The sequence below is a fragment of the Manis javanica genome, chromosome 16 (genome assembly GCF_040802235.1).
Source record: "Manis javanica isolate MJ-LG chromosome 16, MJ_LKY, whole genome shotgun sequence".
Taxonomy (NCBI): domain Eukaryota; kingdom Metazoa; phylum Chordata; class Mammalia; order Pholidota; family Manidae; genus Manis; species Manis javanica.
In genome coordinates, this window is record NC_133171.1 from 51,683,252 (window position 1) to 51,707,720 (window position 24,469).

Here is a 24,469-nt window from a genome sequence, read left to right on the forward strand (position 1 = left end):
GGTAACCAGAGGTCACTGTAGAATGTCTCTGTTAGGTGGTCTTTCACAGCAGTGGTGGTCTATTTTAGTTCAGTTGGGTGAAGTAGTCCTTTTAAGGTGGATGCTGAAGTTGGACATTTAAGCTTCTCTTCATGCTCTCACTTTGACCCTTTGTAAACCTTTTTCTTTTATTCCACTCACTGAAAGCACATCACTGAGCCCTCCTTCTTTGTCAGGAAAGGCTAGCCATTCCCTTTGCCTCCCCACCCTAACCTTTTTAATGAGTGGTTGTTTCTGTGAAGACAGGGGGGCTCTCAGGACAGGTGAGGAGTTTAGTGGGTATGAGTACATTCTGTGGATGAAATTGAGGTGGGAGCCCTGTTCATATTTCATTCTCATATAAACTATGTATTCCATTCTTGCTTAATACCAACATGATATTCAGTTTGGATAGTGTATGCTGTTTGAAGGTTCTCAAGGAAATGAAAAGAAGAAGAATAGTAATAATGTTAACAATTACCATTCTGTTTATCAGAAATGAGAAGAGGCAGAAGGAACTGGGACTTCAACAAATTTACAACTTGAAGAAGAATAGACCCATGTCAGGAGGAGCAGCAGGGCTGCGTGTTTCCACTGCGGGCTGCAGTGGGCAAACCAAAGCACCCTTCATGGGGGTTGGTGGGTCCTCGCAGCAGGGGGCGTGGTCTGGTCGGGCTCTGCTGGCTTCTTAACCTTAAGCTCCCTGGTCCACATCTTCACACCAGTCATTGTAATTGGTGTTGTTGTGCATTGTATAATTACACCGCCTGAATCATTGGGTCATCTGCTGTTTGGAGCAGCTGTTCTTGTTTCATCTTTTCCCTCCTCTGCTTCTCTCATCACTGTCACTTCCCAGTTTGGAAACTAGAGCATATGTAGCCATCTTTATTTACTTCTGTACTATGCTAGCATTTGTCTTCTACTGAATGAGGTTGTCCTCTATGAGGCAGCTGGCAATTTGTTTCTACAGTCAAGGCTTATACACTGCATTGCAGAATCTGAGATATGTTAGTAAGCCTTCAGAAATAAAAGTGTCATCTGAATGAGCACTACACTGGTGCTGGTTAGCTACAACAATCCCCTCCCCCACCCAAGCAGGACCACTTGAGTGTATCTAGTAGATGGTGTTGGCATTTCTGCTTGTCTGTCCCACCTCTCCTTAAATTTTACAATCAATAGTAGATGGTGAAATGGCTACCACTAGGTGTATGTGTATATGTCTTCATATTAATCTTTTTTCTCCAAAGCAGAATCATTCCTTGGGTTCATTTTTATGAGCAGTACTCTTAATTTGATTTTAACATCAGCCAAAGGAGCATTTCTTCTCTTCCACTTATGCTGGGATAGTTGAAAGCATCATTTAAAATTTTAAACCACGAAGGGCACACTTCTTAAAACATGCTTTTATTAAATCAACCTTATAAGAAAAATTCTATGAGCCCACTAAACCCCAAGGTTCCCTGGGCTTTAATGGGGTTTGTAGTTAGGCATTTGGTTACAGTGGGGGATCATGAATTCCTTAGAATTGATATTTGGAGTGTATGGTCCAACACAGTCAAGAACCATGGCCCCTGTAGTTTTTTGACTGGACCCTTGTCATATCTTTTTCAATTTTGGTGTTTTTAGACTATGTGTATTTTAAAACCTTGTTATTTTTACATTACATGTGTCATAAACTTCAAATTGGAGATAAACTTCAATGTGGAGATACTTAAGTCTCAACCACAAAATTCTATCTGAATAGTAGTTGTTAAAGGTATTTATATAAGGAATAGTTTATTACGATATGGGTTTATTTTTTTAACTTACCCCCTCAGAGTTAAAAACTCACTTCTCAAGAGTAATGAAGATATTTCCTGAAATTTATCAAACTATTGATGACTGCCTCTGAAAGACTTAGTTGTTTTAGTTGTTTGTGAAAGGATCAGGTGAAGTAGTTTACCTCCCAGCAACACATCTGCTCCATTATAGCTGCTGGTACAGATTTCACAGAGCCCTCCTTCTTTGAAATGAAAAGAAGAATTCATATCAGTTGAGTGAGCAAGCTCCCACCCTTTGCCTGGCACTGGCAAATGAGCCCAAATCCCTATACTTAAACAGCTCACAGTTTACCAGAAGAGTGTATTTTATATGCGTCATCTCAGTTGATGGCACCTAATTGATAGTCACTGTATGGTGTTTGGTGCATACATGTCCCACAGGCACTCCACGATTAAGTGGGTGACATGAATCGTAGCGTACCTTTCCTTCAGTTAAACTTACTGGTAGTTTTTCATTGTTCTGTGGGTCAAGCTCAGTATCCCCACTCTGAGCTTTGAAGAGGACCCCATACAATGTCATTTACCTTTTCTCTACTTGTAAACATCTAAGGTTAAGTCTTTCCCAGGATTGTACCTTATGTCCTTTCTGTTAATCTATCCAGGCAAATCTCTACTCTTTACTCTTCCATGTGAAAATTTTCCAGATCCGTGTGAAAAAAGTACTTTGAATTGTGCATAATGAATATGTAGTTAATCATCATAATTCAAGTAGGATTTAAATGCAGTAAAGGTGTTTACAAAATACCATGGAAGGAGAACCCAGAGGAGGAAATGATTAATTATTTCTAGGGAATTCAGAGAATGTTTGATAAAGAAAATAATACCAAGGTTTTCAAAAAGGATGAGTTAGAGTTTCCTAGGTGGGAAGGTTATTTTGGGCAGAAGGAATAGTATATACGAAAAGTTATGACATCATGAAAAAACATGGTATGTTTAGGGAATGTGGCTGGACTGTATGTTGTGCATGTTTATTTGGTGGTGCTGGTGCTGGGAGACAACGCCACCCGTAGGTTTGTATGACAGGCTCTGAAATGCCACAGCCAAGCCATGCGGTTGCTTTGGAATTCTGTGTACTAGCATATTACCAGCTGGTTGAGGCACTTGATAAATACTTTTTTGATGAAAAATGAGACTAAGAGTAGCTGGCTCTTTGATTAGGAGAGGAAAATATGAGTAATCCTTTAAGAACCATTTTCATTCATCATTCATCAAGCATTCATTCAACAAATATGTACTGAGGCTGTTGTGCTCAAAGCAACAAGGGAGATATGAAGATGTTTCTGCCCTGTTTGTGTAATGCCTCTTCCCCAAATGCAGGGTTTTATTAGATTTTTCTGTTGAGAAGTGTTAATTCTATGCCATTTTATCATGTTTTATGCATGCCTGCTACTAAAGCCCTGTATAGTTGTTGCTCTCTCTGAAAGGTTCAAAAAAAATCTTAACCCACTCCACTGCTTTATTTCAGGAGTTCTCACTGTACATTTTGGGAAGAGTACAGCTGCTCAAATGGCTGACATTTTTCTGTGTATTGTGCCTTTCTAGCCAGTATTTATAAGGTCAAGAAGGCGGATCATGTGGTGTTGTAGATGTGGAAGCTGATTTGTACTGAAACTTTTAGGCCTAACGTATCTTAACTGCCATTCTTTACCTATAGTTGATGCAAAAAGAATATAGCTTATCTGTAGCAAAGAAGAACTAAATAACAATGAAAGTAGAATAGAAACTTTATTTTTAAAGATTGTGCTTCTGGTATTATGTCCTGTTTTACATGTGTGGAAGAACGTTTAAACCTTGTTCATGAGGATTATTTTAAACTCATTCATCCTGCCTCTCCCCTCCCCTTCCTTCTCCACTGCCTCTCCCACTGCCCAGCTCTCATCTTTCCTTTGCCTTATAGTTATTGAGTAATGTGTAAGCACAGATGGTGGGATCCCTGCCCTGCAGATTCTCAGTCAGTGGTTCTGAGGTGGGTAGGTAGGATCACTGATGTGTTAATAGGCAATTACAGTTCTCTGAAGTGGGGGTTATAGGATAGTTAGTGAGTATGAGAGGATCACCTAGCCTAGTCTTGGAAGATCAGGATTGGTGGGGAGTGAAGAGGGTATGGGTGCCGAGTGGAGGGCAAAAGCCTGTCTCAGACTTTTGGGAATAACATGCATGGGCTGCAAGAAGAGAAAGTGTAGGAAATTGGTAGTTTATTTTGGTTGGAGCATATAAAAGGAGGCAAGGAGTAGTTAGAGATTAGACAGGGGAGGTTAACAGGGTCCAACTCATTCAGGGCTTTGTCAGCCAGGTTAAGAAATTTGAATTTTGTCCTGAAGACAGTTGGAGCCATTGATGTGTTTTAAATAGTGTAGTGATACAGGATTTAATATGTTTCCATATTACTGTTCCTATTGCTCTATGGACAGTGGCTTTGAGGGAGATTAGAATAGAATTCAAATACTTTTGCAGAAGTCTAGGCAAAAAATATCGATGGCTTAAATCAAAATAATGGCAGTGGCAATGCAGAGAAATGGACAATTTAAATAAATAATTTAGTTGCTAGAATATACTGATCTTGGTTAAAAGTAGATTTGTTGTGGGGGGGCAGCGGACATCATGTATCAAAGACTAGGTTCTTGGCTTGGGGTCATGGGGTGAATGGAGGTACTATTCACTAAGTTGAGAACACAGGAGAAGGGGTAGATTTGGCAGAGAAAATTAGTTCAGTTGAGATGCCAGTTGAACATACAAGAAGAGATGTTGACTGGGCATTTAGGCAAGTGGTCTGAAGCCTAGGAGCATAATCTGGGCTAAAGATAAAGCTGTGGGAGAAATTTGCCTATAGGTAATAACTGAAACTATACGAGTGCATGAGATGGCCCAGTGTGTGTAGAGAGAGGAGGAGGTCTGGCTTAGAACCCTTAGGAGCCCCAGCGTGGTAGGTGAGGAGGAGCCTTAGGGGCAGACAGAGGAACATCAGGAGGGTGAACAGCCACGAAAGGCAAGAAAACTTTTAAGAAGGAAGGAGTGATCAGTGGAGTTAAATGTCATCAGGAGGTTAAATAGAAATTTCCACTTCTTTAACAATAAGAATGTTCTGTCAGAAGGAAGAGCAGTTCTATGGCGTGGAGGTTGAAAGTTGTGAGGTAAGATAATCATGAGTCATAGAAATCACCATGTTGTGAACACCTGAGGTGATACAGTGCTGCATGTAAGTTACATCTCAGTAAAACTGGAGGAGTAATCATGAGTAGACAGGTGTTTCAAGAAGTTTGAGACAGTGGAGATGGGATGGGTGGGTAGTAACTGGAGGTGAAAGGGATGCAGCAGAATTTCTGAGATGGGGAAGTTGGATCAGTGTGTTGATTGCCCCTGGAGTGGTCACTTGTTATAGGCCCTCTGTGAATCAGACTATGTCCTCTGTGGCTGAGAACCAGTCCTGGTTCTGATGGATTTTAATTCTAGTACGATGGCTACTTAATAATCGGATAACAAGCAAAAAGAATTAGAAGCACAATGAGGGAAATAAATAGGATGCTGCCGCTGAAAATAACAGTGTGGACCTACTTGTGATAGTGTGGTCAGGAAAGCCCTCTTTCAGGAGGTGCCATTTTAAGTTGTCATCTGAAGGATGAGAAGGAGACAGGGTGTAAGGAGCCTAGGAAAGAGTATTTCATACAGAGAAAGCAAAAGTGCATTCTGGGACGGGATATTCCAGAAGCCAGCAGGAACAGAAGGTTTTTATGGCCACAGTGAGGTGAACTGGGGAGAATAGAAGTTGGGTCATGTATACATGGTATTAGTTGGTGTTTTGTTCAGTAACAGAAGGCTTCAGAAGATTTTTAAGCATAATGACACAATCTGATTTAAGTTGTAAAAAAGTCTGGCCGTTTTGTGGAGAATGGAGTATAAATGGAGGTAGGGCAAGAGTAGAAGCAGGGAGATCAATGAGTGGTTACTTGGGTGAGGGTGGAGGTACAAGAGGATGGCTAGTGAAATGTGTTGTGAAGCTAGAATCAACATGATTTGGCTGATTGTCTGACGGGCAAGGGGTGGGTGGGGTAGCACTGTGGTGTCTAATTAGTGTCTGTGTCAGTGATGCCACCATGCAGTGAGAGGGGAAGACCTGAGAGTGCACACAGATTATCAGTGTGGGTTGGTGCTGGGAAGACATGCAGAATTATAGTTCCCATTTTATACATGCTAAATCAGAATTGCATAAAAGATTTTTAACTCAGCAACTGAATGTAGATATATGGAGGTTAGAGGAGAGGTATGGTCTATAGCTAGACATTTAAAATTTGTTATTGTAGATATATTTCAAACCACGAGAATGGACAAGATCTCCAAGAAAAGGATGCAGGACTAGGCCCTGAGGATGCTAGCATTTAAAAGTCAGAAAGAGGAGACAGAGCTTGCAAAGACAATTGAGAAAGTAGCTAATGAAGTAGGAGGAAGTGCAGAAGGTGGCATCATGGAAGCTGAGAGAGGGGTGTTTCAGAATGAAGGTAGTGAACAACTCTCTTGAATGGTTCTAATATGGTCAGAAGGATGTCTATGGATTTGGCATCATCTAGATTAATGGTTGCTGTTGCAAAAGCATTTTCAGTGTTGTGGTGGGGACAGAAGATGACTGAAAGCAAGTGAGGAAGTAGAGCTAAACCAAATGCACTAAATCTTAGAATTGATCTGATTCATTCTTTTATAGACTGTATGATGGTATAGCTTACAGTTCTACAATAATTTATTCAGCTTTTCTCTACTGATGAGCATTTACCTTGTGTTCATTTTTGCAAATGAAAATAAGTGTAACTTAGTTGGAGAAAGACAAATGCCAAATGATTTCCCTCATTTGTGGAGTATAACAATAAAGCAAACCTGAAGGAACAAAATGGCAGCAGTCTCAGAGACTCCATGAATGAACTAGTGGCTATCAAAGGGGAGGGCTGTGGGAGGGCAGATGGGAGGGAGGGAGAGGGGGATTGAGGGGTATTATGATTAGTACACATGGTGTGGGGGATCACGGGGAGAACAGTGTAGCACAGAGAAGGCACATAGTGAATCTGTGGCATCTTGCTGCACTGAATAGACAGTGACTGCAAAGGGGTATGGGTGGGGAGTTGATAATATGAGTGAATGTAGTAACCACACTGTTTTTTCATGTGAAACCTTCATAAGAGTGTGTATCAATCATACCTTAATAAAAAATAAAAAATAAAAGGCTGTAACAGAGGAAACAAGTAATGACTCTGTAGCATCTTACTATGCTGTTGGACAGTGACTGCAATGGGGTGGGGGTGGGGACTTGAAATATGGATGAATGTTATAATCACAGTGTTGCTCATGTGAAACCTTTGTAAGATTGTATATCATGATACCTTAATAAAAAAAAGAGAAGAAGGCTGTAATAAGCATCTCCCATTGCCTACCCTGTGTCTGTTGAGTGGGGGTGTGCGTGGGTGTATCTACCTTACACAGTGGTGAATTTATTTGTATGGGAGAGATTCTAGAAATGAAATTACTGGGTCAAGGGATATTTGTATTTTATGTAATTTTAGCTAGTATTGCTAATTATTTTCCCAAAAGGCTGTAAAAATTCACATTTTCCACCAGCAGTCTATGAAAGATTGATGATATAGAGAAAAGGGGGTCTAACTGAAGGTGCAAAGTCCTTGAATAGGTAAGAGAAGATGGGGTCTAAAGTACATATGAACGGACTGGGGCTTGATAGGGGAAGGGCCACCTTCTCCACTGTAATGGGGGAACAAGAAGACTTTAGGTGCCCAGAGTCAGCTGCAAAGGAGGAACTTGGAACACTCAAAGTATGAAATTATTCCTAACTCAAGAAGGGTGTATAGTGAATTGCTGGGCATGTTGAATTTAAAAAGCAGTATGACTGTGGTTTTTTCTGTAGCTGTGTGCTGTTACTTGGGTCTGTGCTCAGAGAAGATGGATGCTTGGGGTCATCTAGTGCTGGAGTTTTCCAGGCAAATGTGATAGACAGAAGGACAAAGGAAATAAGGGTGCTTTGCAAGGGGACGATTTTTTCATAGACCAGAGAATCTAAGCCAAATAGAGGGGTCAGAAAGGAGTTGTGGAATTGTGACAGGATTAGAGGATAAGAAGGTTGATTGAGGGGGAAAAATTTTTAGCACTGTGGATACTAAAGCAAATTTAGGAGAAGGGTGGTAATGGGTGTAGACATGTAGGCTGTTTGAATTTAGAATCTTGGCAGGGGTATGCTTTCTGTTGACGAAGGCAAGGAGCTGCTGTGGATTTGGGTCATTGAGGGATAGTAGAAGAAGGGGCCTTGAAACAGGTCATCGGAGACCTGGGAGGCCAAGACATTGTCTGCATAGTATACGTGCTTGTTGACATACCAAGACAGGAGTGGGAGTGGAGGGGAACTGAGCCAGGAGTGCAGGTTTTCAGTTGCTGGAATGAGGGTGAAGTTGGTGCATAGTGGTGACAGCTGGGGATTGGCTTGAGTGTGAAATAGCAGAGAGATTTGCAGGCAGAATGGAAAGAGGAGGGTTGCCTTCCCTTCTTCTTGGCTGTGGGATATATGGGGCATTGAGAGAAAAAAATCATTTCTTATGAGGGACGCTGTGGAGCATGTTTCAGTGCTGGCAATAGGAATCAGGAGTGAGGGAGAGGTTGAGCAGAGGCTTCTGAGAAGGGAGCTTTGATGGGCTGCAGAGTCCTATGGAAACACTAGCCTTGGCCTCCTGCAGAGGGCAGGGGCAGGGGCTGTGGGCCCGGCTGGGGTGGCGGACCAGAGGCTGGGGCTTTTCTCTCTTCTCGAGGAAAGTGGCCGGAACAGCTGCTGAGGGTAGGACTGTCAGGGATTGGATAGGAGATGCCAGAGGAATAGAGGAGGGTTGAAAAAGCAGCTGCGGAGAATGGAGGACTGGGAGTGACACAGGGAAGGACCATCAGGAGCTGGAGGGGGCCCAGCTGAGGTTGGGGATTATGAGTTAGGCATAAACTCCCTTCCCTCCCTTCCCATTACAAATGAGTATCTGTTTGCCACTATTCCTACCAGACTGAATCCATTGCTTTCTCATCTATGTTTCCACAGTATTAAGCACTTACTTTTATATCACTTCCATGTTGTGTTACACTGATTTACCTGTTTTCTCATTTAGAGTGTGACTTCCTGGACAGTAGACTTTTGTCTCATTCATCTTCACGAACACCTAGAATAGTGGGTACTCAGTTAATGTTCATTGAATTGAATTACACAAGTATGGTCATTTTATTTTCTAATAGTTCTTTTCTTTATTGATCTGACACCATATATTTTAAGCAACTTACTGGTTTCTGTGGTCACAGTATGCTCATTAAGGATAAACCATCTGATTCCCATGCTATGCGAGAGCAAGACCCTTGCAGCAGATTAAGATACCCCACGTGTCTCTCCAGTGCTGGCATAAATTTATTTGCCCTCTGAATTTCTGTCAGCAGAATCTTTGTTTGCCTCATTATTGACCCAACCATTTGGCCACTTCTGAGTGAGTGTACTGTGCTATGTGGTTTGAAAGCTGTGGGAGGCTGAGATGGAGGAGCTTTTTTTTATAAAACACAGTAAGCAAAGTTAAAAACTCACCTTCTAAATGTTGGGTATTTGTATTGACATGAGGACCATGCAACCATGGACAAATACTAATTTGCCCACTAACATGCTCATACTGTTTTGTGGGTAGGCAAATTAAGGTACATTTTGTATTATTCATATTCCGTGTCAGTAGCCACAGTATTGGAAGGAGGCTTCCTTTAGTTCCCTCTAATACAGAATTATAGAACCTCATGTTAGAAGAGACCACAGCAAGCAGTTGGTCCAGACTCCCAGTGCAGCATTTGAATCCCCCCTTCAACATGCCCATCAGGTAGTCGTCCTGTATCTGCTTGTGTATTTCTAGGGATCAGCAATTTTCCTGATACCACAAACCAAGCTCTGCAGTAGATACCAGGACACTGCTATCTCTGTAACTGTAGTTCTCAAACTTCTGTTCCCAGGAGCACTTTATACTCTGTAAAATTATTAAGGACCTCAGAGAGCTTTCATTTCTGCAGGGTATATCTAATCAATATTTATTAACTAATTTTAAAATGTAATAATAAACCCATATACATATCAACATAAATATTTTTATGAAAAATAACTATTTCCCAAAACAAAATAAATTTAGTGAGGAAAGTAGCCTTGCAAATCTCCTTAATATCTAGCATGATAAATGGAGGACAACTGGATGCATTTACCTGTTTCTCATTCAGTCTATTGATTTCACAGATAATGTAGCTTCTAGAAAGCTCCACTGTACAAGCATAGGAGGCAAATAACTTCTTAGACTTAAGCTTTGACCTCACAGGCCCCCAAGAAAGGGTCTCAGGGACCCCTAGGAATCCCCAGACCATACTTTGAGAACTGCTGCTGTCTTGTACCCCGAGAAATGGGCTGAATTAATGAAGTGAAATGTTAGGGACTAGAATGAAAGGAAAAACAGATACAAAAGGGGCCAGGAAAAATGTACTCACACCTGTGGCTAACAAATATTGAATGCCTGCCATGTGCCTGAATGTAAAGCACTGAAAATTCTAACACTCGTATCAATTGTTGCCTATCTTTTCCAATATGAAGATTCATTTTGACTTCAGAAAGTATTTCAGGATTGTAAATTAACTATTGACTTATAGCACCCATTAATTGAGAAAATGAAAAAGCTGTGAATTTAGTTGTGGTGTTTAATAAATTCCTGTTCTAATCATCACAACTGTATCTGTGAACATGAGAAAACAAATACTGTGTCTCTGTTCTTATACATTGCACAGTTGGCCTGTAGGCAGTGCTCAGTGGCCATGAGGATTTGCACAACCCTTGCAAGTAAACTGTGCCTGGCCTATGTACCTGCCCCAAGCACATATGATCTACAAGTTGGGTTTGTATGTGTGTTTTTTTCACCCATCTCAGAAATCAGCCATCAGTTATTGTCACCAGCAACAAAGGTCTTGAGTGATAGAGATGTTTTGAAGCCATATGTCTTTTGGTGCCTTCAATTAGGATGGCTGGGTGTCATAAAGAAAAGCCAAAGCCAAAGGCTCCTGGGGCTTCCAGGTCTCTTCACGTGCATTCTTTTGCCAGGCGCAGGGGGTGGTGGGCACTTGCAGACTGAGCACATCTCCCTGCCCTGAAAGGTGTTGCTGAGGGCCAATGGAAGAGAACTGGGTTGAGAGAGTTAATACTGAGTTAGAGAAAAGTGGAAGTGTGGTAATAGTGCAAGGGGAGGAGTGAGAAATTAAATGGTATCTTTTTAGAAGTCTGCCTTATTGCAGCCTGCATTGCTCCTTGGGGATTTTTATACTGAGTACAAGAAAATCAGCAAGCACTTCTTGAAAAACCCAGATGAAATTACTGCCATAAATTTTTATTTTTTTTCATGGTATAAAACCCTTAATTTAGATGGGGAGGGTTTATTACCAGTGTTTTCTTGGCATGGCTAAGTTCAATTAATTTCAGATGACAAGCTCACAACCCCCTCCCCTTGCCTTTTCCTTTTTTTTTTTTTTTCCAATATGTGGAAAGTGCAATTTGTTATTGGTTTGCCTTTGGCTCTGGAGACCTCATTAAGGGCCCGAGAAAGGGATTCTCTCTCTCTCTCTCTTTGACACCTTTCTGTTTTCTGCAGGATTCAGACCATTTGCATTGTCACATGGAAAGTATATATGGTATGTGTGAGGGGGAAAGTTAGCAGATAAAAATGGTGGTGTTTATATCTTTAAAATCCTGATTTGAAATGACTGTTGCAAGTTAAGTTGTTATCACAGTGTTCAACTAAGATAGGGAACTCAGCGTAAGATGAGGTCTCTGAAAAGAATATGGGCACATTTAGACAGGAAAACTTATTTAGCTGCTCTGACAATTCGTACGTAACATACCTTGTCCTTTGAAAGCAGGAACAAGATGTCAACAGAATATTGTGTTTTACTCTCACTCCTAAGACATAGCACGCTGCACCTTCAAGTTCTGGTTCCTATCAGAATACTGTGAATACATCTTGCAAACAAGGGAGATAATCTATGGTGTTTTGTTTTTCTCTGCATGGTAATATGGAATCTATTGTGGTGTGAATAAAAGGAGTCACAGGAGATTCATTACTATTTGTGAAGTGTACTGTCTGTGTTTTCAGCATGTGATTCTTTATTTTACTTACAAAATAGAAATAAAAATTAGAATTGAGGTGATAGAGGATACATGTTGCATAAATAAGCAATTGAAACAAAAGTTTTACCATTTATAACAAATAAATACCCTGTTTTAGAGGTTGGAGATTACAATCCTGTTACATTAAATGCTTGACAATTAATTAGCTATTGTCTGTAAAGTTCCCAAGATGACAGGTTACTTAAATACTATTATTAGGAGTAGCTGGGTTTGTGATAATAATGTTCAAGTGCCATTGGCAACAATGAGGAGGTTTTAAAAATAAAGATAAATGCGTGTGATCATAGTCAAAATGATTTGTGTGCTGAATGCGGAGCAGGCGGTCCCCGGGCACAGTATTTTCTGAGACTGCAGTGTGTAATGTTCAGTATTTGGCACAGTGTTCTGAAGAGGATGAGACAAAAGTGCTTAATTTGTTAATGTTTTTTCCTCTGCTTTCTGTGTATTGCTTAACCCCTTGTCAAAATAGTGTTCACTTACCAAAATTAAAGAGAAAATAAGCTGACAGAAAATAGGCTTGGCAGAAGGCCAAGTATAAAAGATGAACCTCTAGCAGTTGCCGATAGGCATTAAGTCTCCAGATATGCCAGATCCTTCATTAGTTTTTTTAAAAAAAAGTACATAATTAGTATGAAAAAATGTGTGGGGATTTAACTTGATTGTACAGGTTATTGTTTTGGAATTTATATCCAGAGGGCTCCATCCACTTGGGATGTAATTTTGTGAGAATGGCCCAATGTCAATGATAGGGAAACTTACCAAGGAGACAATATACATGAATCTGTATTATGGAGAGTGAAGCTTACAGGAGGAATGGTGTGCGGTTTCTTGAATTTTAGAATCAAAGGATTTTAGCATTAGATGTTGTGGAGAAGCGGCAGCACTTATCAACTATTTCACACACTCATCGCGTCACCCAGCCTCTGGTGCTGTCCAGTTTTGTTGATGTGACCAGCTTCGGCCGGTGGGATCTGAGTAGAAGGGCTATATGGGACTTCCCGGCCAAGGCTTTTAAAAACCATGGCACCCTTTCCAGCCATTTCTGGGTCACTTCCTGGTCTGTATTTTTTTTTTAGTACTAGATAACAGAACAAAATGGAACCACACACATTTTGAAATACATATGTGCCTCTAAATAATGACAAATTCTGTTTATGTTACATATGTCTATTTAACACAGTCTGATGCTTAAAAGCATGCATAGAATGCTCTTCTCCACCAATATGGAATGTGGCCAACGGACTAGTTCTGGTGTTGTTACTGGTCCTTGATACCTCATATGAGTACCGGGAAAACCTTGTTGTGGAAAAAAACAGGATGCATTGAATCTGGTTTTGGATCTAGACAGGTGCCTTAGGCAGCCAAATTGTTACAATAAACCATTTTTATAAATAAGCAATTTCTGTCTCTGTTACTTTGTTGGGAATCACTCAGATGTTGCTCTTACTAAAGACTTTTATTTACATGAGAGTAATTTTATGTTAGTGTCTCTCTAAAGCCAACAAAATCCAAAAACAAACTGTCTTGAGGCTAAGGGACACTTCAACCTGAAATACATTGTTTTTAGCATATCTAACACACGTCGTTCTCTTTGAATGCCTTGTTCTGTAAACCTGACTATTGCCACCTGGGTTGTTTGCTTGCAGTTTGATTGTAGCCAAACTTCTTGAATTCAGACTTGAAAAACTACCTTAGCCTTGTCTGGGACTTGAGAAAATAGCCGGATTTGGAGACTTTGCTTGCCATCTGGTTGCTCAGCTAGTTGGTCGGAGTCTTAAAGCAACAAGGTTTGGAAATCCTCTAGCACATGGTGATTTTCATTGTAAGTGGTCTAGTTCTAAGGAATAATTATCTGTTTGGATAAAAAGTCTTTTTACTGAATAGTTTATTCTTTTCTTCTCTCTTACTCTCTCCTTTCCTCCCTTCTCCTTCCTTTCTCTCCATATAATAAACTGGAAAACATGAAGAAAGGAACCCCATACTGTTGCCATGTGTGGGCTCCAGGAATCCTGATCATTTTGAAGAGCTCGCCAGTTCTAGCACTAAGGAAACACCTTACTGAACCATGGCGTCTTTTGTGCTAGGTGAAATGATAAAAGAGGGAATGCAATTTGAAAAAGAATAAAGAGAAGCATAGTCTTGGGCCTACATTAGAGAATATAAGTCACGAGTCAATGTAAAGTTCAGGTAATACTATATCTAGAAATTGTATGTGACAGCAATGGGAGGTGGACAAAGTTCCCTCTGTGTGTACATTTTGAGAAATACAGTGTTTTTATTTGGTACAGTTGCATATTCATTTCTAACAGACTGCGTCTTAAAAGGATTGGACTTTTATAGATTCTATGAATATTCAGAGAGTCACCAAAATCCATTCTGTCCTTTACCTTATGCATCTAGACCCATCTGTCGTTTGCTTGCTAGATGGTCTAGCTCTGTATTGTGAGATTTCCCTTTTAGGAAAAGGTATTTCCTGTGTGGCTGGGGGGACATGCTGGTGCCTCTGCTACACTGATTGAAAGTTGTCCTCCCTTCCCCCAGCCATGGATCTTGTAATGTCTGTGTGCGTTTGTGTGTAACCAGGCTCTGCCCACTTTGGGATCTAGCATCAGCTCTCCTAAGCTTTGAGGGCCTTGTTTAGGACACTAATGCAGCCAGGGAAGGTGTAATGGCCATTGCCACTAGTAAGTCATCAGGGTACTTGGCAAGCTGGCAAAAGCTAGAAACCTTATCTATTTGCATTTTAATTGGTGTGACCATTAGCCTAAAGCCTGAATTTTAAAACTTGTCCCCTGAGCCCTTTCTCCTTTTTACCCTCTCTTTTTCCTGAAGCTGATTTGCATCTTTAAAAAAAAATGTTTCTCAACATTTTAAATCTCATGCCCTTTTGGATAAACTTAGAAATCTTATACCTCCTTTAATATTATTTAAAATATCCAGTAAAAAGTAAGAATTGTAACAAAAGAATCAAGGCACTGACAGTCTTAGAAGGATGCCTCCCCCCTTTTTTTACCTCAGTCATGTGAAATCAGTAGGAAAGTGGGGTCTGCTTTCTTTACCGCAAGCGTTTTTCCTATTCTTGCTAGTGACAGAGCACAGCGTAGCCTGTTCAACTGCTTTGTTCTCATGGTCACAAAGGGCAGAAAGCCTGCTTTGCAAATACAGCCTATTCTATTATAATTCTCAAAATGCATGTTCAGATTATACATGCAGCCATCTTCCCCAGAAAAGACTTTGATGTGACTCCCATACCATCTCCCACCACCTCAACTGCTTTAAATACTAGACTAGGAAGAGAGAAGCAGATGAAAGTAATTAAGATGGGATAAGTAAGACATTGTTATTCATGAGCACATCCGTGTCTCTCAGCCACTGTCCCTGTGGGGCTGTGTTACTGCTCCTACTCTTCCCTGTCCTGATCACCTTCAGATCTACTGGCCTGGTCAGTTGGGCCCTGTTGCAGTCTTACATGGACAGGAATAAGCCAGCACCACTTAGTCCCATCACAGTAATAATTCGGCTGGGTAGAGACCTTAAATAAGTGTGTTGAAAGGCTTGGTACAGTGAGTAGCATATGATACACAGAACACATGCTAGTTCTGTTCCCTTTCCTTCTCTTCCTAGAATTGTGTTTTGCTTCCAGAATCATTTTTGGGTCTTCTAATGTATGATAGTAAAAGAGGACAGGATTTTCCTTAATGAAGTTCTAAGTGGGTTTTATTGATTTATCCATGTGACTCCGTATCATCTAACTCTGGTTACATCTCCTTCTTGCTGGGAGAATATATTCTGCATTTGCTCAGTGTAAAGAATAGATGTAAGAAAACTAGCATTCTACACTAAGATTTGTGCATTTTATTGTACATACTTCAATAAAAAACATAACCTCTAGCTACTTCAATAAAAAGTGTATATCAACAATTATATCTTCAGTGTCCCCCCCCAAAAAGTTCCTCTCTATTTCCTCTGTGAAACCCGAAGATGTTTATCATAGCCTTTGGAGATCCCCATTCATTTTCAATCCTGCTACTGTAGTTTGTAACAGAACTGCCAAGGATCTCTTAGTTTTGTAACTGTACCTTTAAAATCCATTCAAATATTGAATTGAACAAGAGTCAAAATCCTGTTTATTGTCTTTTCTTATGACCAAATTTCATATGATTTAATTTTCCCAATAATGAATGCCAAGCATAAACCGGTGATTAACTTAATATATGTTTGTTAGGGAAATAAAACTAGCATTCTTTGAGTGCACTCAGCTGAGTATTTTGCTTGCATCACTGCACTGATTTGCAGAGTTCCAAGGAGATGGGAATAACTGTCTCCATTTTGTGGATGAAGAAACTAAGACACAGAGATGTTATTTGCCTGAGTTTTTCGCTGGGGTGGTGGAGTCAAAATCCAAACCCAAAGCTGGTTCTCTTTACATTTTACAGAGTTGCTTCTTTGGTTCTGATAAAATAAATGATCCTTTCAAAAACAAGTTGAAACTTTTCTGTTCTTAAGGTAGGCAGAAGAAGAAAAAAATTGATGAGATAGTTATTACAGTTGTTCAGAAAATACCTTACTCTACCTAGTATCTATTTGCTATAGGATCTGGAGCAATGCTTTTTCATACCTGGCAGTTTATAGAATAGAAAACCAAGAATATTATAATCGTTTAACTCTGTTCTGTTATTATAAAAAGAATGATCCCTTTTGATATGTGAAATCAATGTGTTTTCAAAAATAGAAGTGTTATAGATTGGCCAAGGGAGCTTTTTGATTGACCTGTAAGGGTTAATATCTTCCCTACCTCTTCAGAAGAATATTTGGAAACCTTAACTTTGGATCCGTTTTAGTAGGAGTTTTAATAATGAAAAAGTAATGAACATACAATGAATTGTTTACACTGTTATTTAAAAACAGAAATGTTCACATATAGAAAAAATGATTTTAAAACATTTCTATATTTTGAACTTGTCATATGTACTCATATAAGTAAAATATAATTCCGTAATTTTTATAATCTTAGAGTTTAGATTTTTAACATACAAAAATTAGTTAATACTACTTTAGTGCTAGCATCCCCTGCTTTATTCTAGGCTTATGAAAATAATTCACTCATTATTGCAACTGTTGTCTGTCCATGTAAGGTTTTGTTTAGTTTTACTTTGATTTCTTTTTTACTCTCCAGAACATTTCTTTGGAAAAAATTAGATTTTAATAAAAATTTTTAATTTTGTAAAGGAAATTTGGCAGTTTGGAAATGTGGTCTGATAATGTAGTGAGATAAATTACTCATCATGAAAAGATTTGCTACTCAACTTTGGCCTTGGGCAGTTGCATTTCGAGCCTTTGACCACGAGAGGGCGGTGTGCTACTGCAAACCACTTATTCAAGTGCGAAGTCATCAAATCTTTAAAAAGATAAAGGATTTATATTCTTGTAATGCCAAATCAGTTCATACTTAACATTCAGCCTTTAGCTGTAGAAACTTGTTTGAATGACAGTAATGACTTCATTTCAAGTTATTTAAATGTGTAATGCTGTGTAATTTACTCAAATGTGTATAATCCTTTAACTGGATGAAAATAATATACTGTTAACATTGTTTTTAGCATTAATTAATGTGACTAATTGAAGTTAAAAACACTAAAGCCAGTCTCTCTGTTTTGTTGCATGGTCAGACTGTAAAGAGGTTTCCTTCTGGCCCAAGCTGATCTTGGGTCAGTGCTCCTCGCCCCTCAGCCCTGCTCTCTGCCTCACACACATTCCACCTTCTCTCCCCTATTTCTCTAGTTGATTTCGGTGTACTGACAGTTGTAGTTGGCACCGACACTGATTGACTGTAGATCGTTGTCCTTCTGAAAAGTTGTCTTTGCAATACACAGGAGCTTCCTCACATTATTTTGTTATTCCAAATGAACGTAGTAATGACTGAAATCACTAAATTACTGTAAGCACTTGAAAAGAGGGAGGAAAAGTGACAGTACATGTTGACATCACTAATCCTGGTGGTCAATGAGAACTCATTTTTAGTAGGAAATGGTGGAACCTCTGTTCCTGCTTAAAGACCCCTTCAACAGAGCAGTTGTTGCCATTGGCTCTTAATAATAATGAAAAACAAAAACTGCTGGCTTCAAAGCTTTAGTCTGGTGTTGGAAATCAGATGAGTGTAAGTCAAAACCAGATAACACCTTTCTGGCAGTTTGCTGGTACTGCTGTGATGTGTTATATTAAAACTGCCCATTACAGTTCTCTGTTACAAGCATAAATAATTCTTTCTCGTTAAACACTGCTCCTACATCGATTAATAAACTGCCCTTGACCATAAAAGTAAAATTAGGAAAACATTTTCAAACTCTTTCCTCCAAGCCATAGCGTCCATTGGTGTTTTTTACATTTATTTGTTTATTTTGTATGGGAAATACCTCAGAAGCAGTGAGCAAAATGTTAAATAAACCAAATTAAGAAAAAAAAAAAAAACATTGCTCCTGCAGGGTGCTGGAGAAAGGAACATTTTCGCCCATCGCAATTGTTGATAAGTATCTTTTATTCAAAATGATTGTTAGGTCACAGTATGTTTTGTGATTATCTAAATTCTATGGAAGTTTTAACCTGGACAATTTTTTAAAGGTTAAAAATGCAGAAGCAGCTCATTACTTTTAAATTAAATTCTAGTTTAGAATTTTTGTCTTGGTTTAAAAAAAACACATGATCAGAATTCGTCAACTCCTCACAGTATTTTATATCATCATGTAATTCTTTTTACAGTGGCACTATTTGATTTTGTGAATAATGAGAGCTTAAATTTAATTTCATGAGTAAAATACACATTGGCTCTAGCTTATTTGTTTATCAACAATTTTTTAAAAGAATTTATATGTACCATAATTTTTCTTATTATAATTTTAAACATATGTGCACATTTAGATGCACATATATGTTCTAAACATTGTGTGTGTGATTGTGTGCTGTTAAAAAACAAAATTAAGCTGAGTAAATTCAAAGATCAAGTTGGCTTTATTCAGTGGTTTGTGAATCGGGCAGCATCCCATCTAGCATATAGAAGGAGCTCCGAGGAGCTGTACAAAAATGAAGACTTTTATAGGCAGAAGTGGGCAGGGACTAGGACAAAATGTATCATTTCATCTTTCTTTGGGGGATGGACGGGGTCTATCAGGTGAATTACCATACTACTCCTGACCAGGAAATTCCAGACTGACTGGTTAAGATTACATTATTCCTGGGAGAAATTGGGACTATACTTAAGTTAGGTTTTTAGTTTTGGTTTGATGGTGTGGACTCAGCATAAGTGACTCCATTTGGGGCCTTGTTGTCTCCTTTTTAACGATTACCTCCTTTAGATCAGACTCTCAGCTTAACTGAGAGATGTGATGAAAATTTAAGGCATTGGTGCCACTCCTAGCAACCGCTTTGAAGTTCTTGCAGCTTTTGTTGGTCCTTTATGTGTAGTATTCATAGGTCCTGACATTTTTTTGCTTATTCTTTATTATAATTCATAGGCCATGACTTCAGGTTTGCAATTTTTAAGACAGTCATTCATTCTCTTCATTCCTTTTCTGATGTTCCAATCTTAGGGAGATCATTTGCTTGTGGTTAGCAGCTGCGAACATGTGTTTAAAGCTTTTAAGAGAATGCAGCATGCCTGGGAGATTACTAAGATTATTATAAGCAGGATAATTCCCAATGTCTGGAGTGTACTTTAGAGCTGTGGTCCCCAAGACTCAAGCCAATTAAAATTAAATAAATCAAAGAAAGACTCCACTGAGAGAGTCACCTTTTATTAAGCACAGTGACTTGCTCAGTGATCTTTTAAGCAAGTTTAAACTGAGTTTGAACTTTCCTAGAAAAAGTGTTAATCCAGATGCAGCAGGTGGCATTGCCACAGCACGGACACCTCCTCACTCAGCTAGAAATCAAGGGCTGATCTATTATCAAGAACAACTTTGGCCAGAGAGTTCAAGGATTTTCCTTGGGAAGCTATTGCATTAGCATCTAATTCTAAAATATTTTCAAGAGTTAAGGAAAGATTCTTGTTGACAGCCTCATTTGTACATGCTCCTAATCAGAGGAGTAGAGAGGCCTGCCTAAGGAAGCCAGTTCTGAATCATGAATGCTTCTCATAATTCCTGTTTGGATCTGTGGATTAGGACTGGAAAGGTGACAGCCATTGAGGCCAGTAACATTTTAAGGGTCTGCAGACCACACAGGTGGCTTTATTACAGTTACCCTTGCCTTGTGTCCTTATCTTTGCATAAAGCCTGGATACAGGTTTCCCTGGTCTTGTTAACTGAAGACAGGAAAACAATCAGGGATTCTCTAGCATCATGGATAGATCAGAGCTCTTGATGACAAATCCAGAAGTCTGAAGGGTTAACACTCTTTAGCAGTGGCCTGGGAGATAGGGATGATGGTGTTATCTTTCTAGGCCAATGCCAGAGAAAAGTAAAGAAAAGAAAAGAAGGGTTCATGTTAAAGTATAAAGTCTTGATCTGATGCCCTGGGAAGAATGTTGGCCACTTCTCTTCCTAGTCAGTTTGGTTTAGTAGTCTCCAGTGTTTGCACCAGACCAGATGTCAAGTGGAGCCTTTTTCAACTAGGTGTGTATTCAAGTTTCAAATTTCTGAAGTTTGCCTGCCATCTGGTAAGGAGGACCAGGTGTAGTCCCTTCCAAGGAGACTCAAGGGCAGTCTTTGTTCATATCAGAACAATCAGAAGTTTCCAAATCAGAAGTTGGGGGAAAATTTGGAAACATTAGTTTGGAGAGCTGTAGCCAGATACTTTAGGTAAGTAGAAGAATTCAGTATCCAGCCTAATTTACAGGTATATAATGAAAGACATCAGGATTAGAATCTAATACCTACAAAGGTGCAAACATTTTTTCTCTCTACAGTTGTCCCCATTTCTTTTTTCCAAGGATAATCACAATAAAAGTGATTTGTTTGCATTAGACTTGGCTCGATTGTTTAAATAAGTGCAGCAAAAATAGTAGTTGACCTCGTAAGCTCTTCTTTAAAGACTGTTTTGCTGGATCCTTGTAAACAAGGCTCAAGGTTGATTTTTCCAAGGGGCTTTATTGGTTCCCTAAAGTCAACCTTAGTTCCTTAAAACTGTCTAGTTATATCTGTGTCTATGTACATCTCTCTCAAATAATACATTCCAATTAAATCTTTGGAAATATAACCAGTGTTCCTAATTTTGTCTTGTTACATGGAGACCAGATTCTTACTGAACTTACGTAAATAAATATTTTATCATGAAAAGAAACTCAAGAGTTCCTAAATTCTGGAGGGATCAAGTAGGGGAGAAAGTAAGTGTTTCGTCTTTGTTTATCAAGGTATATTTTACCAAATTGTAAGTCATAGATAGCTTTAGAGAAAAAATTTCCTCAAATCTAGAAAAATAAAACATTAAAGAACCAACCATGTGTCAAACAGGAAGTCATAAAATTATAATCATCCTCCTCAGTTCCATGTTCTTTTTCTGCTCAACTACAGTTTTTCCATTAGTTTTAGAAATTCTTATTCAGTTTAGTTCTATGATCTCAAAGTTATTGGAAACCCATACTTGTCAAAAGTTCTTTTCTTGACTCTTCTTGAAAATGAAGTACTTTTGTGGGAATGCTTTTGCAAAGCATCAGAGTAAAACAATAACTGTGAATGACAGAAGACTTAAAAAATGCCCAGTGTTAAATATCTGATGAGAGTTCATTATAGTGGAATTGGCAAGGCAAATTTGGCCATTTTGGTGACATACAACATTTCAAGATAACTGAAATTATGACTGATAATATTACATATCTAATTTTTAGGAATTTTATATAATTTCTGGAACACTTACATTAGTAACATATATACATACAAGGATATCAGAAAAAAACGTTTAGCATCACTTATTTGACAGTGCTTCCCATGTAATTTAACATGTCAAAAGTGCCTAATTAGTTTAACATCTTCCTTTTTTAAGGAGAGAAAACGGACCTCTTGAGATGTTCCAGGGGCTTTCTGGAATATCCCAAAGTTAGTTTGAGGTCAAAAACTCTTGATTTAGAATTTGATTTTGGGAAGTTCGTTATAAAATATCAAAAGGTTTTAAAATACTTGGTCCAATAGTATCATAGGTCACTGTGAAACAATATACTTAGTTACCTGGTTAATATGTGGACAGTTAAAGACTTTGCAGACAAATACAGAAAGTTAAATAGTTATGTAATTTTTTAGTAAGAGTAGACTAATAATTAAGAAAATGTATCCTTTTAGCAGTAATTTTACATAAGTACATTGTTTATATTAAAGCCTGTTTTTAAAACCTATACAGTAAATTCATTCAATCATCTCCAGCTTGACCATGCATAAAATTCCTTTCCTAAGATTCTTTTTCCACAAACTCTACAATTTTGCCCTGTTTTTCCTCTTTCCCATTTTGAGATAACCACCCTCTGTTTAGGACAAAACGTTTATTTTGTCTCAACAAAAATGCATTTCCATTCCTTTTTCCTTCTCTATTTACATACAGCCTACTTTTCTTGCGTATAGAGATGTTTCCTTTATTATTTCTACTGGTTATAGTTACATGTATTGGAATTCTTAACCCTTAAAAACCTTAATTTCTAGTGAAAATAAAGAAGTAAACAATTGTGAACTTTTTGTGTCTTGGCAAATTCATAAATAGTTTTTTATAATTTCTCGAAACATATTCTTTCTCATAGTAAATTTCTCAATATGGCACAGAATATGTTTACTAATAGACCCAACTATCTTTAATTCTTCTGAAGAGGAGGTAAAAAGTGGATAAACTTATGTTCAGTAATTAATGTTTCGATATTTTACCTTATGTAGAAATGATCCAGATATTCAAAGAATATAATTTAATTCATCCTTTAATATAACTTAGCAAAACTTTTAAGGATTTCAGGTATTAAAAAGATTTAGGAAACCTCTTTAAAAAGTTGATCTACATAAAGCCTTTTTATCCTACTTATATCTACTTCACAATTATGTTTAGATTACATACAAAAACTTCATGAGGCATTAGACAAATTTAGCCATTATCACAGGCTATTTTTCTCATTGACAAATTTTGTAAGAAATAACATGAACTCATTTTGATTTTAGTAAGCTAAGTTAGAATTAAAGTTGTATGTCTGCAAAATTTTTTATGTTGATAACATTGAGAACATGTCTATTTTAATTAAACCAATGAACTTTAAGTTATCTTTAAGAATATTTCCCTGGATCACGTGAACATAAAATTCATTTGGATTAATTTCTATATTTCTGAGAACTTCATTTATATAAGCATTTTACTTTAGGCCAATTAAATAAAGCTCTTCTAAAAGTTTTTGGCAATGCCATCCAGAGGTAGAAAAATACCATACACCTACAGCACAAATATAGATAGACACATGCAAACAGCGACCATATAGATTCTATTTTAAATTTACTGCCACGAATCAGGTAAAAAACTCACTCGTTACTAAAGAAGTTATATCTAAGTTGTTTTTCTGGTTCAGTAAAGATTTGTAAACTAAGGACAGTTGCTTTTAATACCCCAAGGAATTGGCTATCACTTAAATAACATTATAGGCTGATCTATCCACAAATCCTTTTACAAGGGTTTTACAAGGGTTTTCTCTTCCTGTGGGTACACTTAGCTTAAGGAAGGCCACTAAAAAATGTTCTTATCAGGCTCTGAATAACAGCCTCCAACCTGATCACCCTACAGCCCCAGAGCTACTTAAAATTTTTTTGAATAATTTGTCAGTTTTCAGCTGGGACAAACAGCAAACATTTTGGTAGTGTTAAATAACCCTCTTGGATGTAGGAGGGGTACCCAAAGAGGGTGCAAAAAATACTTTATTTTCCTTTCTCTACTGGGTTCTACAGACATCCAGGAGAGCTGACCCTGATAAGAATTCAAACCCTTATCTGGTTTCTGCCAGTTTTCCCAGGGTCCCATCTGCAGGCTCTGAGTAGGGTTTAAAGTTGAGGTTTCACTACAGTGTTTACCAGAAGTGGCAAGGTCTTTAATTAATTAGAATTTTAGTTTCCCTTGGCTGTGTAAGGGAATAACAGAGTAGTTTACTAGAAAATCCCTCAGAGTCCTGTCAATCCTAAGAGGGTTCCATATGGGCCTTTCTTTGGGGGTAGATAGGAGAGCGTCTGTAAGACCGCTAACTTAATAGACTTTGATTACAGTCTTGTTTCAAAGTCCTTTCAAAACTATCAGCTATGGTCATGAGTTTAGGTAGAAGAGTGTTCTACCGTTCAGTTTTCTTCCTTTTTGTCAATCCTCTAATCTCAGGAGGCAATCCATTTTTAAGATGTTTGAGAAGTGTTTCAGGGTTTAGGAAATTCTTTAACTATGGCCCTTAGGTTGGCCTTTGACCTAGAAGTGAAAGATATCTGAAGAGGATGAC

The 24,469-nt window shown here is 38.5% G+C and overlaps 1 protein-coding gene across 6 annotated transcripts in view; it reads left to right on the forward strand.

Annotated features, from left to right (window-relative positions):
* BTBD9 (BTB domain containing 9) overlaps positions 1 to 24,469 on the forward strand; it is a 504,665-nt gene that overhangs the window by 143,448 nt on the left and 336,748 nt on the right. The window lies entirely within an intron of this gene.